At 36.7% G+C, this 14,528-nt stretch overlaps 1 protein-coding gene across 6 annotated transcripts in view; it reads right to left on the reverse strand.

Annotated features, from left to right (window-relative positions):
* Axn (protein axin) overlaps window positions 1-14,528 on the reverse strand; it is a 71,483-nt gene that overhangs the window by 13,833 nt on the left and 43,122 nt on the right. The window lies entirely within an intron of this gene.

Here is a 14,528-nt window from a genome sequence, read left to right on the forward strand (position 1 = left end):
ATTAGTAATAAATAAATAAATGTTTTTCAATAAAAAAAAAAAAAAAAAAATTAAATCTGTTCCTCAACATTTTAAATAAACTTTCCTTACTTTTTTTCCACGTATCAATTTGCGAGAATTTGCACGTTGATATCGATTACGGGCACAGAGGTAGTGGTATAATTGTGTAGAGGTAAGGAGGTAGAGAGGAAAAATAATCACCGGGGTGTGTATAATTTACAATTTGACGCTCTGCGTCGGTTCGCTTTCATATTATTGCGGGCTACCCGTAAGTTAGCGATACAGTTGATCGGTGAAGCGATGCGCAAAGCGCCGCCGATTTATCATCATACACGGTATGTTCTGTCTAAAATACGGAAGAACGAAACGCATGTTCCTGAAGTGTTCCTGGATTAGCTTCGTACTCGTGACGATGGACTAAGGAGTTAAAAAAATTACGATAACGATGATGACGATGCCGCAAGGATCAATTACGAACGGTAAAAGAAATACGGAAAGACGGAGTGTGCGAGAGAGAAAGAGGGTGTAAAAAAAGGTAGTGGAAAAAAAAAAAAAAACAGTGAACAAAAAGAAAACGGATGAGCCCTGCAGCTCTGCTCTGCAACTCATTACATAATTACAAATTCGTGACGGCCTACTTCAGACTCTCTGGTTCTCTATTCTTCTACACGCGAGCAACGTGAGTCCAGTAACTGTGAAATATCGTAACGAGAAAAATAACAAGCGATAAAAATTTATACTGGCCTTGAGGAAGCCCTCGAACTTAGTTCTCTACCTACCGTTCTCACACTCTAGGTTCCAAGTTTATAGAGAGAAAAAAAAGAAAAGAATGACGTCGAATTAAAATTTCGAATTAGAAACACAGATTCGTGATTAACGATTTCAAAGCCTTCGGATACCGTATTACACAAAAATATGACGACTTTTTTTTACTTTGAACCATTGCAATGGATCTACCGTTACAAATTTTTCAAATCCGACATTGGATTCGTTATATCGGTGATCCAAAAAACCTCCGCCTACCAATTTCTACCAAAATTTTTTCCCCACCATATTGGATCGCTGTTTTGAATTTCGCAATCTGATTTCAGACCCGTGATCAGCCATCCAACGAACCGACGAGCACAAATTTTCAGAAAAATCCAACGGTTTTTAGTGGGTTTGTTTTCAGCTTATCGAATACGCCAAATTTAAATATCGCGAATATGCGGTAGACGCAAAAGTAATATCGAAATATGGATTTAGCGTAAACCCCTCAACGATTCCGAAGAATTTCAACACCGCAATATTATCACGGATTTGAAATGAATCCAAGGAAATGTAACGGATCGATGGCTGTACCTTGCGTATAATGCTTGTATCATATCATATATAGAAGTGCGAAGAATCGGGAGAAATATTTCATTATTTATATTCGGCGAAGCGTTCGAGCCAAGATATTGCATCTATGTTACGTATACATACATACCGGACTCGTACGAATGTAAATACGTATACATAAATACACAAGATAGATGTGCCGAAATATGTGAAGAATTCAACGTCCAAATCTTTCCATCTCAAGATATCAAAGAGAGAGAGAGAGACAGAGAAATAAAATAAAATATAATATTCAAACCGCACCGCGAATGTTTTCAATTTTATTTCAATATAAATACGTACGAATCTCTCATTCACCTTTTCCATATTCGCTCGAGCGGTTTACATCAATGCAATATTACATATATATATATATATACAATAATATACATATATATGTACATTGTCATCGGCCCTGATCTGTATAAGATATTAAATGCTTAGGGAGGCAAAAAATAACGCCTTCGCACAGATATCAATGATCAATGTTACCAGGGGTGGGGTATTTCTTCTTCTTGCCGAAAGAAAAGAAAATATTAATTTTAACGATACGTTTACAAACTGATTTGCGTACTAGATTTTTAATCGTTGACGATTTTTTTCTTCTTGCTTTTGTTGATATTTCAACGATTTTAAATACATATACACATTATATTTCGTCAATGTAACGAGACGTTTCGAAATTTTATTTACCACGTATAACGTTATAAAAAAAATAAATCTTGCAGAAATACTTGGAAACATAAAATGGCTGGAACAAAACCCTTATATTATTGCGAGCGTGTAATATGTATATGTATGGGGTATTCGATGACATCTCGATCAAGATTTTACGTCCATTTCTCAGATAGATTTTATAATTTTTTGTATGAAAGTACACGACCAAAGAGGCAAGAGCAATTTGCAATGATTTAAAAACTTGTAAAAAAAAAACCGACTTTCTCAAATCTGAAAAAAATTTTTTAAATCTTAAATATATATACATATATATATATAAATAAAAATTCTCACAAAAAGAGAGAGAGGGAAAAAAATCTTTCAAGTTTTTACCGAGTACACAACATAATAACATACACAGTATATACTGTAATCATCCAAAATGATTTTAAAATTCCAGCAAGTTTCTCTGGACCTTAAAATCCTCACTTTGCTTCTCTTCGTAACTCCCTCACTTTTTCGTCTCATCTCAAATTATATCTCATATATGTGTAAGATGAATGAGAAGAACAATCCGTTGATATTCCATGTGTGTCTTTTATATATACAATGATAGAACCACAGAAACGAGATTTAAGGACTAAGGAAAAGTATGTGACTATTGGCGGCTCTTTGCGACTCAGTTTTTTTATTTATAAAAAAGTAGGCACGCACGCCGAACCAACAGCGAATTCTTGTTTTTTAAAAGAATGTTAATAGATCGGCACAGCCCTCCTCACTCCATCTCTCTCTCTCTCTCTCTCTCTTCTAGTAACTTTAACAAACCGATCTATTCTTCCCTCTTCCTTCTTCCCTGTTTTACCCAAACACAGCATGTATAACCTGCATATAACGTACAAAGTAACCCGAGTAATCTGACCGAGGGAGAAAAGGTGAAAAAGGAGAGGAGGGTTGGTGTCCTGAAAAACTAGTAGCCCCATGGAAGAATGCTGCCGGGCTATGGCGGCGAGTGGTTGCCCTCCTGCACAGACGCACACACAAACACAGAGACACAATCAAACAAGATGCATCGCGTTGCACGTACGCACCTTTACCATGTGTCATTTTTCACGTGCAATAGAGGATGAATTAGAGGCGATGTGAAAAACGTTATATGTAGGTATGTAGTTGCAACGTCGCGTTCGTTATCCGGTTGAAAATTTTACAACCCTCGATAAAACGAGAAGGAGAAAATCGTGAAAATACTTTTTGAAAGTTTTTATTTGATGAAAGGATTAAATAATGTATTACTTTATTTTACTTTTTTCATCTCTAATCTTTGCTTCATTTACCATTGTCGTTTTACAGTATTAATAAATCCGTCACTTCGTTTTTGTTCGTTCGTTTGTTTGTTTTTTTGAATTCTTTCTTTTATTTTTTTTTTTTTTTTTCTTTATCACCATTGCTGCGTCTAATTTGCAAATTAGGTGCAACTTTGGCCATTTATTCGTAAATTAGGAGTTGTTTGATTTATTCTATGACTCGAAATTACAACACCTATCGCAATTTAATTGGGCAGCGACATTTATTGATAGCGAAAATACTTATAACGCATACGAGGCTGAATTTAATAAACGTCGACGTATCGGAACGGTGAAATAAAAAAAATTACTACGTATTTCGAACCTTTAGAATAACTGAAAAACTTGAATTTACAATATCTGACGTTTGTTGATACCGTATTAACGGTTTCCTAAATTTCAGGCATGTAATCCTTCAAAGTTTCAAAATAACGACGTTTTTTTTTTTCCTTCTAAAAATGCGTCATTACAATAACGTTACAAACTTTTTACTTCAGCCCGATCAATAACGCAGTTGCAATTAATAAATCTCACGCTAACTTATCCTGTACTTCGTTGCAGACAGTAAAAAGAAGAAGTTGAATTGAGATGAAGTAAGCAAGGACTATTTATTCCTTCTTCTTCTTCTTCTTCTTCTTCTTTCGCTTCTCCTTCGTCTTATACAGTAAGATAACAGGTGTTCCGGATTGGAATGCAGTCGCATACAGGAATAAACAGTCCTGTGCACTCGAATGGCATTCACCAGAGACCCGTATCACACGGATGGATGGATACTTAGATTTACTTCTTCAGGATTATTTAACTATTCGCGTAAAGGTTTAAATATGAATTATGAACGCAGAAATTACGTGTCTAATTGTAAGTATAAATTATTTACAGAGGTAGTATGCCATTGATTTTTTTTTTTTTCGTAAATTAATACTAATACCTTCGATATTACTTTCAACACTACCTTACGGTCTGAGTATTAATTTACAAACACGAATACTGCGATTTTCCGTAAGGAAAAAAAAAAAAAAAACAAGAGAAGGTGTGATGTGCAAATTTTTTTTTTTTTTTTGTACTTAAGATCGATAGTGCTTTGTATAAAAATGAGTTTATTTCTTCGACAGAGTCAAAATGTAAGTCTTATTACGCAGGTCTGCGAGAATTTTTTTTTTTTTTTCAGCTCTATGGCTTGTTTTCGATAAACATTATGGTTTCGCGTGTGCTAAATCCAAAAATGACTTCTATTTCCATTCATCGCGTACAAGGTATTCTTTGTAAAATGCAAGGCGTTTGTATAAAAAAAAAAAAAAAGCATAACAAAAATTAAAAACACCATTTTGTTACAATGAACTGAACAATATTTCTCATACAATTAAACAAGGAATTTCTATTTTGATACTTCTCCGAACACGCTTCCGCTTTCCATTTTCTCTTTCCCTGTTTCTATTTATTCTTGAATCTCACTTCTAATTCGTATTAAATGAAACTACGACGTCACTTTTGTATTGGATTTTCAAAATCAAAAATAGAATACCAGATTTCGAATTAAACGGGAGTTTCACTCTAAATGAACCTACGAACACGAGTTCAAGAAAAAACTTCGACGCGACGGAAATTTTTGAGTATTTTTCCCGGTTTCAGTAAGTGAAAATCAATAAGAAACAGCATTTAAAAAAAACCTGTTGAGTTTTTTGGTCGCAAACCCGTGTTTTCGAAATTCCTTAACTTTTCCCTGGTGGAAAGAAATTCTCCAAGTTTTTCCGATTTTCCAGTTTTTAACCAGGAAGAGCATAACGAACTTCTATACGTATAGATATATATACACACACACTTGTATGCGGCATCTTACGGTATAGAAATTCTACGAAAACCTACCTCAACAGCTGCTTCTAATACCCACGCTTCTGGTCAATCGCTAACATGCTGCACATTCGAACAACGAAAAGTTTGAAAAATAATAAACAGACTTTGCATTATATGTACACACATAATAGGTGTAAATTTATCTTATCAATATTATGTAAAAATTCAATATAATTATAAATATAAATACTGTGGTATAAATCGTTATAAGCACGGTAAGAAAATTTTCTCGTTACAGACGCATACGTGTAAAATTCCTAAATCAAAGCGTTGCGCACCTTTTACAATTGCTATATAATATATATGAAAAAAAAAACAACTTACTTCCGCACCCCAAAAAAATGCCTCATTAATCATTTACACATGCTTAATACGTCTACTTTTACCTCGTTTCTATCTGTATAGGAAAATCATTGCTGCGTAGGCGTGTGTAAGGTTAGATTACAAGGATAGTGTAGGAGGAGGAGGTGGATCGTGTAGCCGGGAAAGATTTTCGTTTCTCTAATCTCCATATTTTCCTAGATAGAAAATATCCAAGGTGTGCTTAGCGCGGTAAATCTACTCTCGGCACGGCGGCACCCCGAGTCGGCATCCCTCTCTCCCTCTCTCTCCCTCTCTCCCTCTCTTTCTCTCTCTCTCTCTCTCTCGGTCAGATCGTCTCGCGCGGATTGCAGCAGCGTTGTAATAAAAGCAGCGTCGTCTTCCTCTTTACCGCGAGGAAAGAAGAGGATAAGAGACGAAGAGAAGAGAAGAGAAGAGAAGAGAGAAAACGCCGCAGGTATACACCAGTCTCTGCGCGCGAGAAGAAGAACGCGGCTGCCATGAGCGTGTATATTATATGCGTGTATACTTGGGGGTAAGAGAAGACCGAGTAGAGAGAGGGAGAGGAAGAGAGAGCGCGGAGGGCGAGAAGAATAGAGCGAGAGGGAGGAGAGCGGTAAGGAAGAAGAAGGCCTCGACGGCGGCTAGCGGCTGGCGGCACCGCTTGATGTACGCCGGGTCCGTAATTACAGGTTTTCGGAACGCCTGGACGCGGCGGGCAAGCCGTGCCGTTCAAGTTGGTGCCCTTCTTCCCTTCCCTTCCCGCCGTCGTCGCTGACCGAGGCACCGATGTAACGGGTGTACGAAACGCGAATCAAGCGAATCTGTACTGTTACCGTGCACACTTGGAGACATTGAATCTGAGACGAACAATTTTTTACACTAGACAGTTGAGTTGGCTACACGGCGAAACCTACAGCGCCGCGGTCGGCCGAGCGCGAAACTAACTCGATCTCGATAAACGTAACGTAACCCATGACAATCTAACAAGTCATTATTCCCGCGGTATTCTAAGGTTAGATTCGACGGTCATGGGCTATGTTACGTTTATTGAGATTGAGTTAGTTTCGCGCTCGGCCGACTGTGGCGCTGTAGGTTTCTCCGTGTTGCCAACGTAACTGTCTAGTGTAAAAAATTATCCGTCTCGGATTCATTGTGACAAAGTGTACATGAATTAGTTACGTACGCTTGGCCGCGGTGATTCTAATTCCGTTGATTGCGTTTTGTTCGACGAGTCGGTTGGGTTGGCAATGCAGAATCAGACCGCAGCGCCATCGACGGACGATCGCGAAACAGGCTGGATCATTGTAAGCATAACATAACCGATGAGAGTCGAATCTGAGTGAAAAATAAAAAATTCAACGCTCATGTGTTATGAGATATTTTCAAAGGTAATCTGACCTAGGCATACAAAATTCGACGATCGTGAGTTACGGTGTGTTTAGAAAGAGAATCTAACCCAAAAATACGAAATTCGACAGTCATGGTTTATGCTAAGTTTACAAAAATAATCTAACCCATGAGACAAAATTCGACGATCGGGCGATTTTTCATTTTTAAACAGTTTTTACCCTTGTGTAGTATTGGACACAATTGTCTAGAATAAGATTTTTTCTTTTACACAAATACATTCTGAATCACGATGATATAATGAAAAAAAAAGAAATTGGAAAGAAAAATACAATTCTCAAGTCAATTAGATCATGACAGAGGAACGATTACATTTTACATGTATCCATCTATATCCATCCCGATGATATGTAAAGGCGATTATTCTCTGGAATGTATGATATTGAGAAGTATCGTGTGTGTAATACAATAATGTAAGGCTTCGACGTGAATTGGCAGGATCTCGGTTTCAGTTGACTCGCAACGAACCAAATCTCATACACCTACGTTACGCATGCAAACAGCGATACTTATACGTATGCCGGTACATGCTGGTGAAAGATTTACGTCGATGCGAGCACATTTTGATCCCCCCAGATTAAGTAAAACTCCCCGATTTACTACTGTAATAGTTATAGAAGGTAACGGTAAAAAGTAAAATAAAAAAAAAAAAAAAGAAATTACCAAAGTATAATTCAATTTCACTTAAAGGAATTATAGAAATTCGATGAATATTTTATACAAGCTTCAAAATTATCCGATTATTCTGATAAACTCGTATATTTCAATTCAAACTTACATTATTGCACTGCAATAATATTTGTCTTTTTCAAATTGACGAATTTTATACGTGAGACATGGGAAAAAAAAAAAAAATACAATTTGTATGCACAATTGGACGGGGGGGGGGGGGTAACATTTTACGACAAAATCGACGACGAGTTTACAATTTTCTTATTTCGATTTTCCTCTCACAATGAGCTTGGAAAAAGGCGATTAAAATTACGAATGTGTTGTATAACGATCGTGACACCCAAGAGAGAAAGAAAGAGAAATAAAGAGTGAGAGACATGCGGAGTCATGCAGGGTTGTAAAAAGTCACACCGTGTAATTACACAAGTTTTCTTGGGCGCTTCCCTCCTTCGTCACTTCACTCGCCACTACACACGGTCTACTTGGTCCTCAGTGCTTACCTTCCTTCTTTATTTCTTTCCTTCTTTCTTTCCGACTTCCCATTTTTTCGTCCTTCTTTTACTCTATTCATTTTTCGTCAGTTATTGTTGTTATTATTATTATTATTATTATTATTATTGTTGTTGTTGTTGTTGTTGTTGTTGTTGTTGTTGTTGTTGTTGTTGTTGTTGTTGTTGTTGTTGTTATTTACGTCTCGTCTTGTCGTCAGAGTTTCAAAGTCTCATGGCCGCGCGTGACGTGTCAGGAGAGAGAGAGAGAGAAAGAAATACGGGCGTAAACAAAAAAAAAAATAAATAAATAAATGAGAAAAAAAATAAATCTTAACGAATTGTCTTATCGATCGTTTGAAGAATGTGAACAAAAAAAATCAAAATAAATAATAAAACAATGGCAGTAATAATAAAAAAAATCAAAATTTATAATATGTATATTCAGAGGAACTTCGTTTCTTTCATGTAAACCCTGAAAAAAAAAACACGAATGACTAGCAACGATGAAGACGACGAATCAAATTCCGTGGAAAAACAACGCTGCAAACTCTGGTAAAACACGATTGTTACATAATCGGATTCGCTCGCTGAAGTTTGGCTTCCTGTTGTTACATATGTACTTGGTTACACATGGGACTCACACTTGTATATAATACATAACAGTACGGATCAGAATTGATCCGATTTAATCAACTGATTATTATAAATGATATAAACGAGTGGAGAAGTGGGAAAAGTATTTTCTTTATTTTTATTTAATGTTGGACTTTATCAATAAAACAATCACGATTTAAGTGCTTCGATATTTATTAGAAATGAAAGTTTTTGATCGATTAAACTGGTTAATAATATGGAAATGATTGGTATATTGTTTAAAATGTTGACTCAGTACAATAAATATGCGACTCAAAGGGTCAATGAAGCGGAAAAAACAAAATTATAAATGTTATGGGTTATAAAACTAAAACATAACGGCGACAAACGAATGGAATGAACGTGTAGGGTGTGTAAAATGTTATATCTTTTCGAAAGTAAATTTCTTCTTTTTAGAGTTCCGTATTCTCAAAAGGAAAAACGAAACCCTTGTAAGATCACTTCGTTTTGTCCGTCTGTCAAGACCATGTTTCTCAGAAACAGGTAGAGGTATCAAGTTGAAATTAATATCAAATACTAAAGTCTACGATCCCTCGTAGGTGTAAAAAATTCAAGTTTCTAAGTCAACGGAATAAAAAGATACATGCATTTATGTCAAATATTTTGACACTCGCAAACTCACGAATCAAAACCTATGAGGTACTTCCGGTTCATCTAGAATAATGAAATTTGGAGTAAAGCGAAGTCTCACATCCAAAGTAAAGTAAAAAGTTCGAAAATATCGAATTTCAAGTTTTATAACGTGCAAAAAAAATTAAATTTGCACGGAACCCTCAGGGCGCGAGTTTAACTCGACTTGCGTCCGGTTTTGTTTTTCCTTTTAATTCTTCTCCTTGCCTCAAACGAAAAACGCATATAAACACTCACAGCGCACTCATTTAATCGCTGGGGTAGCCTTCTAGTGTCGGTAAAAATCTCTTCAACAAACGAAAAAAAAAAAAAGAAAAAATGAAAACGTTGCGAAAAGAAAAAAGTAATTAGATAATCAGGGTAGCCACAAATTTTTTGGTAAAAAACAAAAAAAAAAAAAAACAATCAAACACACAAACAAACAACTCCATGTGATTTTTAAATTTTTCAGAACCCAAGACCTAGTTTTTTCTGACATTTTCCCACTTCTAGTAAGTTACTAAAATCTAAATCGTTCAGCTTATCGACTACACTATATTCGTTTCAAACTCAATTCGAATTGAAGAAAATTATATAATGTACAAAAAGAAGTCAGTTTAAGTCAAATTTGTTCATCAAAAATCAACAAAAAACGTAAACTTCTTACAGCAAAAAATCATTTCTAGCTCCCATGCCAGAAAATTGGTATTTTCAGTTTCTTTCCATAAGCAAATTACAAATCCCCAGACAATTCCAGATTATCCACTAACCACTTTTAAAATACCCTGACATTTCCAGGTATTCCACAGATTTTCCGAGTCTGTGACCATCCTGTAGATGTATGTACACTTGCGGCCAATGAATCTGAGACGGATAATTTATTACACCAGAGACAGTTACGTTGGCAACACGGAGAAACCTACAGCGCCACGGTCGGCCGAGCGCGAAACTAACTCGATCTCAGTAAACGTCACGTAACCCATGACCGTCGAATCCAACCTCAGATACGTGTCGATCTAACAAGTCATTATTCCCGCGGTATTCCAAGGTTAGATTCGACGGTCATGGGTTACGTTACGTTTACTGAGATCGAGTTAGTTTCGCGCTCAACCGACTGTGGCGCTGTGGGTTTCTCTGTGTTGCCAACGTGACTGTCTAGTGTAAAAAATTAGCCATCTCAGATTCATTGCACCCAAGTGTACGTGTGGACAAGAATAGCGAGAATGTGTGCCCTATACTCGTACCCTACACCCAAGACTCAACATGTGCGCCATATTATAATAACAGGGGTCAGCTACTAGTACATACGACACGCAGCAAGAAGAAGGGTGCATGAAAGAAAGAAGGAAAAGAAGAGGATAGAGGATAGAGACTAGCAATCGCGGTAGGGTAGGTAATACCCGTTGCAGGGTGCATGATTCGTCTGCTTTCAAAAGAAGAGGGAGGAAGGGGGGGAGGGGGACGGGGAAAAAAAAAAAAGAAAAAAAAATATATAAAAAAGGGTCGGTGTACACGCACTCTCACCCAGTTGCAGGGAGGGGGGCACGCGCGTTGCATAAGGATATCATTATTCGGTATCCTGCGGTGAGATCCACCTCCTTGATTCATAATTCAGAAAGCGGAGCAAACGTTGTGCTTGCAAGCAGCAGCAGCAGCGGAGGAGGACTCAAATTTATTTATATATTTTTAAAAAGCACAATGTTTCCGGATTTGGAAATTCAACTTTTTTTAAGTAGTTTTAAATTTTCAAAACAATGATTTTGGTTTCAATATTTAGTTACCTTTTAACGTTACTAACTTCAATCTGGTCTGTTTCCCGGCTATGTGAAAGCTAGCTGCTAATTTCCATTCGAACCAGGTATTAGTAAAGTTCGAAAATTTAAATTTTGATTACGACACAACTATTGAATCTGGTAACAATTTGACAAAGTTTGAAAAGGCTTCGTTACTCAGGAGAAAAAAAAAAAGAGTAAAATACAGTTGCCTCGACTTGTCTGTAAAACAAAATAGGAAGATCCGGTATTTAATAATTGCAACTCCTTTTAACCAATCGGAATTATCATCTCTCACCATTCTCATCGTGATATTTCGAATCGCAGACAGTTCAAATTCAGAATAAAATCATGTAGAAAAAAAAAATCAACTTCACACATACAAAGAAAGGATTTTGTTGCCTTTACGAAAAAGCAGTTATTATTATTCAAATAAGTATCATTTAACTCGGCAGAAAAGTCCTTTATCAAAACGACAATTCGTACTGCGAAGTGAAACCACATTTACTCGAATTACTCAAAGATTAAACAAAGATATATAGAACCAAAATTAACAACAAGTTGAGAAAAAAAATGAATAAATAGTTAAATAAATAAATAAATCAATAAGGTGAAATACAAATAAAGAGAGTGAAAGCCAGAGAGAGAGAGAGAGAAAGAGAGAGACGGAGAAAGAAGGGAGAAACAAGCTCGAGTCAGAGGTTACGGCTATTATAAATAAACCTTTGCATACATGTAGCATAATGTATATACCTTGCATGGGCATTGGGCATATATTTTTTCAGACAAAAATTTTTTAAATCCCAGAACCGCTGATGCCGCCGCCGAGCGGTCGGTCTTTCTTTTGAACCACCAAGCAGCGCGTCTTTCTCTCTCCCTCTCTCCTCTCAGTTTCGTCCTGCTTGCTTCTTGTCTGCCCGCTTGCCCAGCCAACCCAAAGGTTCGTGTATAACGGGTGACGTGAAATTGACCAAAGCATAAATGACTCGATTCGAACCTCGACAATTCGTCAACGGATTATAAATAAATTAGAAGTGGTAAAAAAAAAAAAGAAAAAGAAAAAAAAACCATCGCATTGATCGCGACGCAAAATTCCGATCGGTATTTGTATTACCCCAGTGTTGCAGTAGAGTATAAAAAAAATTTCATTGTACATCACATTTTGTTCATGATGATCAAAAAAATCAAAATTTCAAGACATCTAAAACAATGTCTCGTACATACGTATCTTGACATACCGTACTTGAAACACACAGTCGTTATTCCTGACCGCGATACGTTGTTGCAGCATTATCTCGTCTCGATGAGACGAGAGCAAAAAAAAAAAGAACCAAGGATGACGAGGAAGGGCGGGAGGATTAGAAAAAAAAACTTGGGTCATTAGCGGTAAGGCGGAAAAGAAGTAAAACAAGAAAGAAAAAAAAAAAATACACAAGAAACAACGTCAAGTCGTCGTCAAGTCTTGCCGACAATCATCATCATCATCATCAGCGCAGAGCTCATACGGACACATGCTAGATGCCTATGTACACCTGGCAGCAACTTACGGACATATAAATCTGTGTCTGTAGTATGTACACGTAGATCATACACATAGGTATGAGATCGCATGGACGATCATGTTGTCAGTCTCGAGGACGACAGCAGCAGCAGCAGCAGCAGCAGCAGCAACGCGGCGTGTCTTCAGAAGTTTCTTTCGAAAGGTTTGCGCGTGTTTTACTTACGTACGTTGTGTGGTGCATGGATACATATATACCATATACGTGAATACGTAAACGTTTAAGCGATTAATAGCGTTATGAAATCATTTAAGTCTGATTTATATCATGTAAATTAAATAAAGAAGAAATGACGTGTGTGTGTGTGTGTGTGTGTGGGTGTGAATGTATGTATACAACTAAGAAATAGCACCAGGTGATAATTATTTTTTTTCAACATAATATTATCTACTTCGTGAAATTAGGGGAAAAATTAAATAGGTATAAAACCTGTATAGAAGCAGAGATTTTATACTATATACATATGATACATATTTTTAATAATATTATAATGAAAGTTTAACGATTATAATAATTTATTGCAACAATTACTCCGTGGGAACACTCTGTATACATATTTATATACGTTTATGTAAGTAATATGTGGATATTTAATGCCGGTATGAAACACGTGCATACAGCCAAACGTTTTTCATTTTATTCATTCATTCTTTATTTTATTTATTCATTCGTCTCTTGTTTTTCTTTCTTTCTTTCTTTCTTTCTTTTTTTTTTGGCTTTATCTCAGTTTCTCGTCCGTCTCCGTCTGGTTTCTAATTACCGGGCATGTTTACGATTGTAGTTTGCCGCGCGACGCATGCATGCATACCTATAATAATAATAACAACAACACAAGGCGGCGAACAACCGATCGAAGAGGTCGACGGCTCGGCGGTCAGTTCTTCCTCGATAGCGGGCGGGCTTATAGTTTTGTCCGCACGCATGCAAATTACGCACATATATATATATATAATATGTAATCAGAAAGAACTGTTCGGGTATTAAACCATGAGAGTGCACTTACACGTGCAATCGATCGTGCACGCATGCATATATAGATATTATAAAAACATCATAAAAAAATAAAAAACAACAGATAGTTGTGGATAAAGCAATAATAACTTTTTTAAACTTCCCGCGTTTCAAAACTTGGGTAACCATAGAATACACGAACGTAGATATGGACAATTATATTCATTAATGCCTTCCCCTTTACGGCTAACTTGTTTTCAGTCGGAAACAAAATGCGAGTTCGACTCTACGTACGAATAATGTGACATTGATTGTGGCAATCCATTAAGTCGGCTGCATCGGCAGTCATTGTTACATAATTCGTATAGAATCGAACTCGCATTTTGTTTCGTATTGAAAACAAGTTAGCCGAAAGTCCAAGGCATTATTAAACATTGCTCTGTACCTAGAAGTGTTGTCATTTGTTGCTGCGAATGATTATGCGAAATTCAAGAACTCTGCATAGCTGATATTATATATTTATTTTCTCTTAATTAGAACTACACATGGTTCGAAATTGGGGCGAACGATGCCGACGCTCATCTCAGATACCTCCGTATTCTTTGTTACACCAAAGTGATTGATTTGAATCCGAGGGGAGAGGGATTAGTAATCGACAATTCTGACAGAAAAGAAGTAGGACAAAGAGAGCGTTGAATCATTTTCAGAAATCAATGTGCGACCTCGGACGTCGAACGAATTTTATAGGTTATAATACCCGTGCAAACAAAAATGCTAGTGAAGATTGAGTCAAGTTTCTATCAAACCTGTTACAACAGGTAGCCAGTCGGGCAGCTAGCATAAAGACAGATAGATAGGTAGATAGATAGATAGATAAGCGAT

Source organism: Neodiprion pinetum, chromosome 2 (genome assembly GCF_021155775.2).
Source record: "Neodiprion pinetum isolate iyNeoPine1 chromosome 2, iyNeoPine1.2, whole genome shotgun sequence".
NCBI lineage: Eukaryota > Metazoa > Arthropoda > Insecta > Hymenoptera > Diprionidae > Neodiprion > Neodiprion pinetum.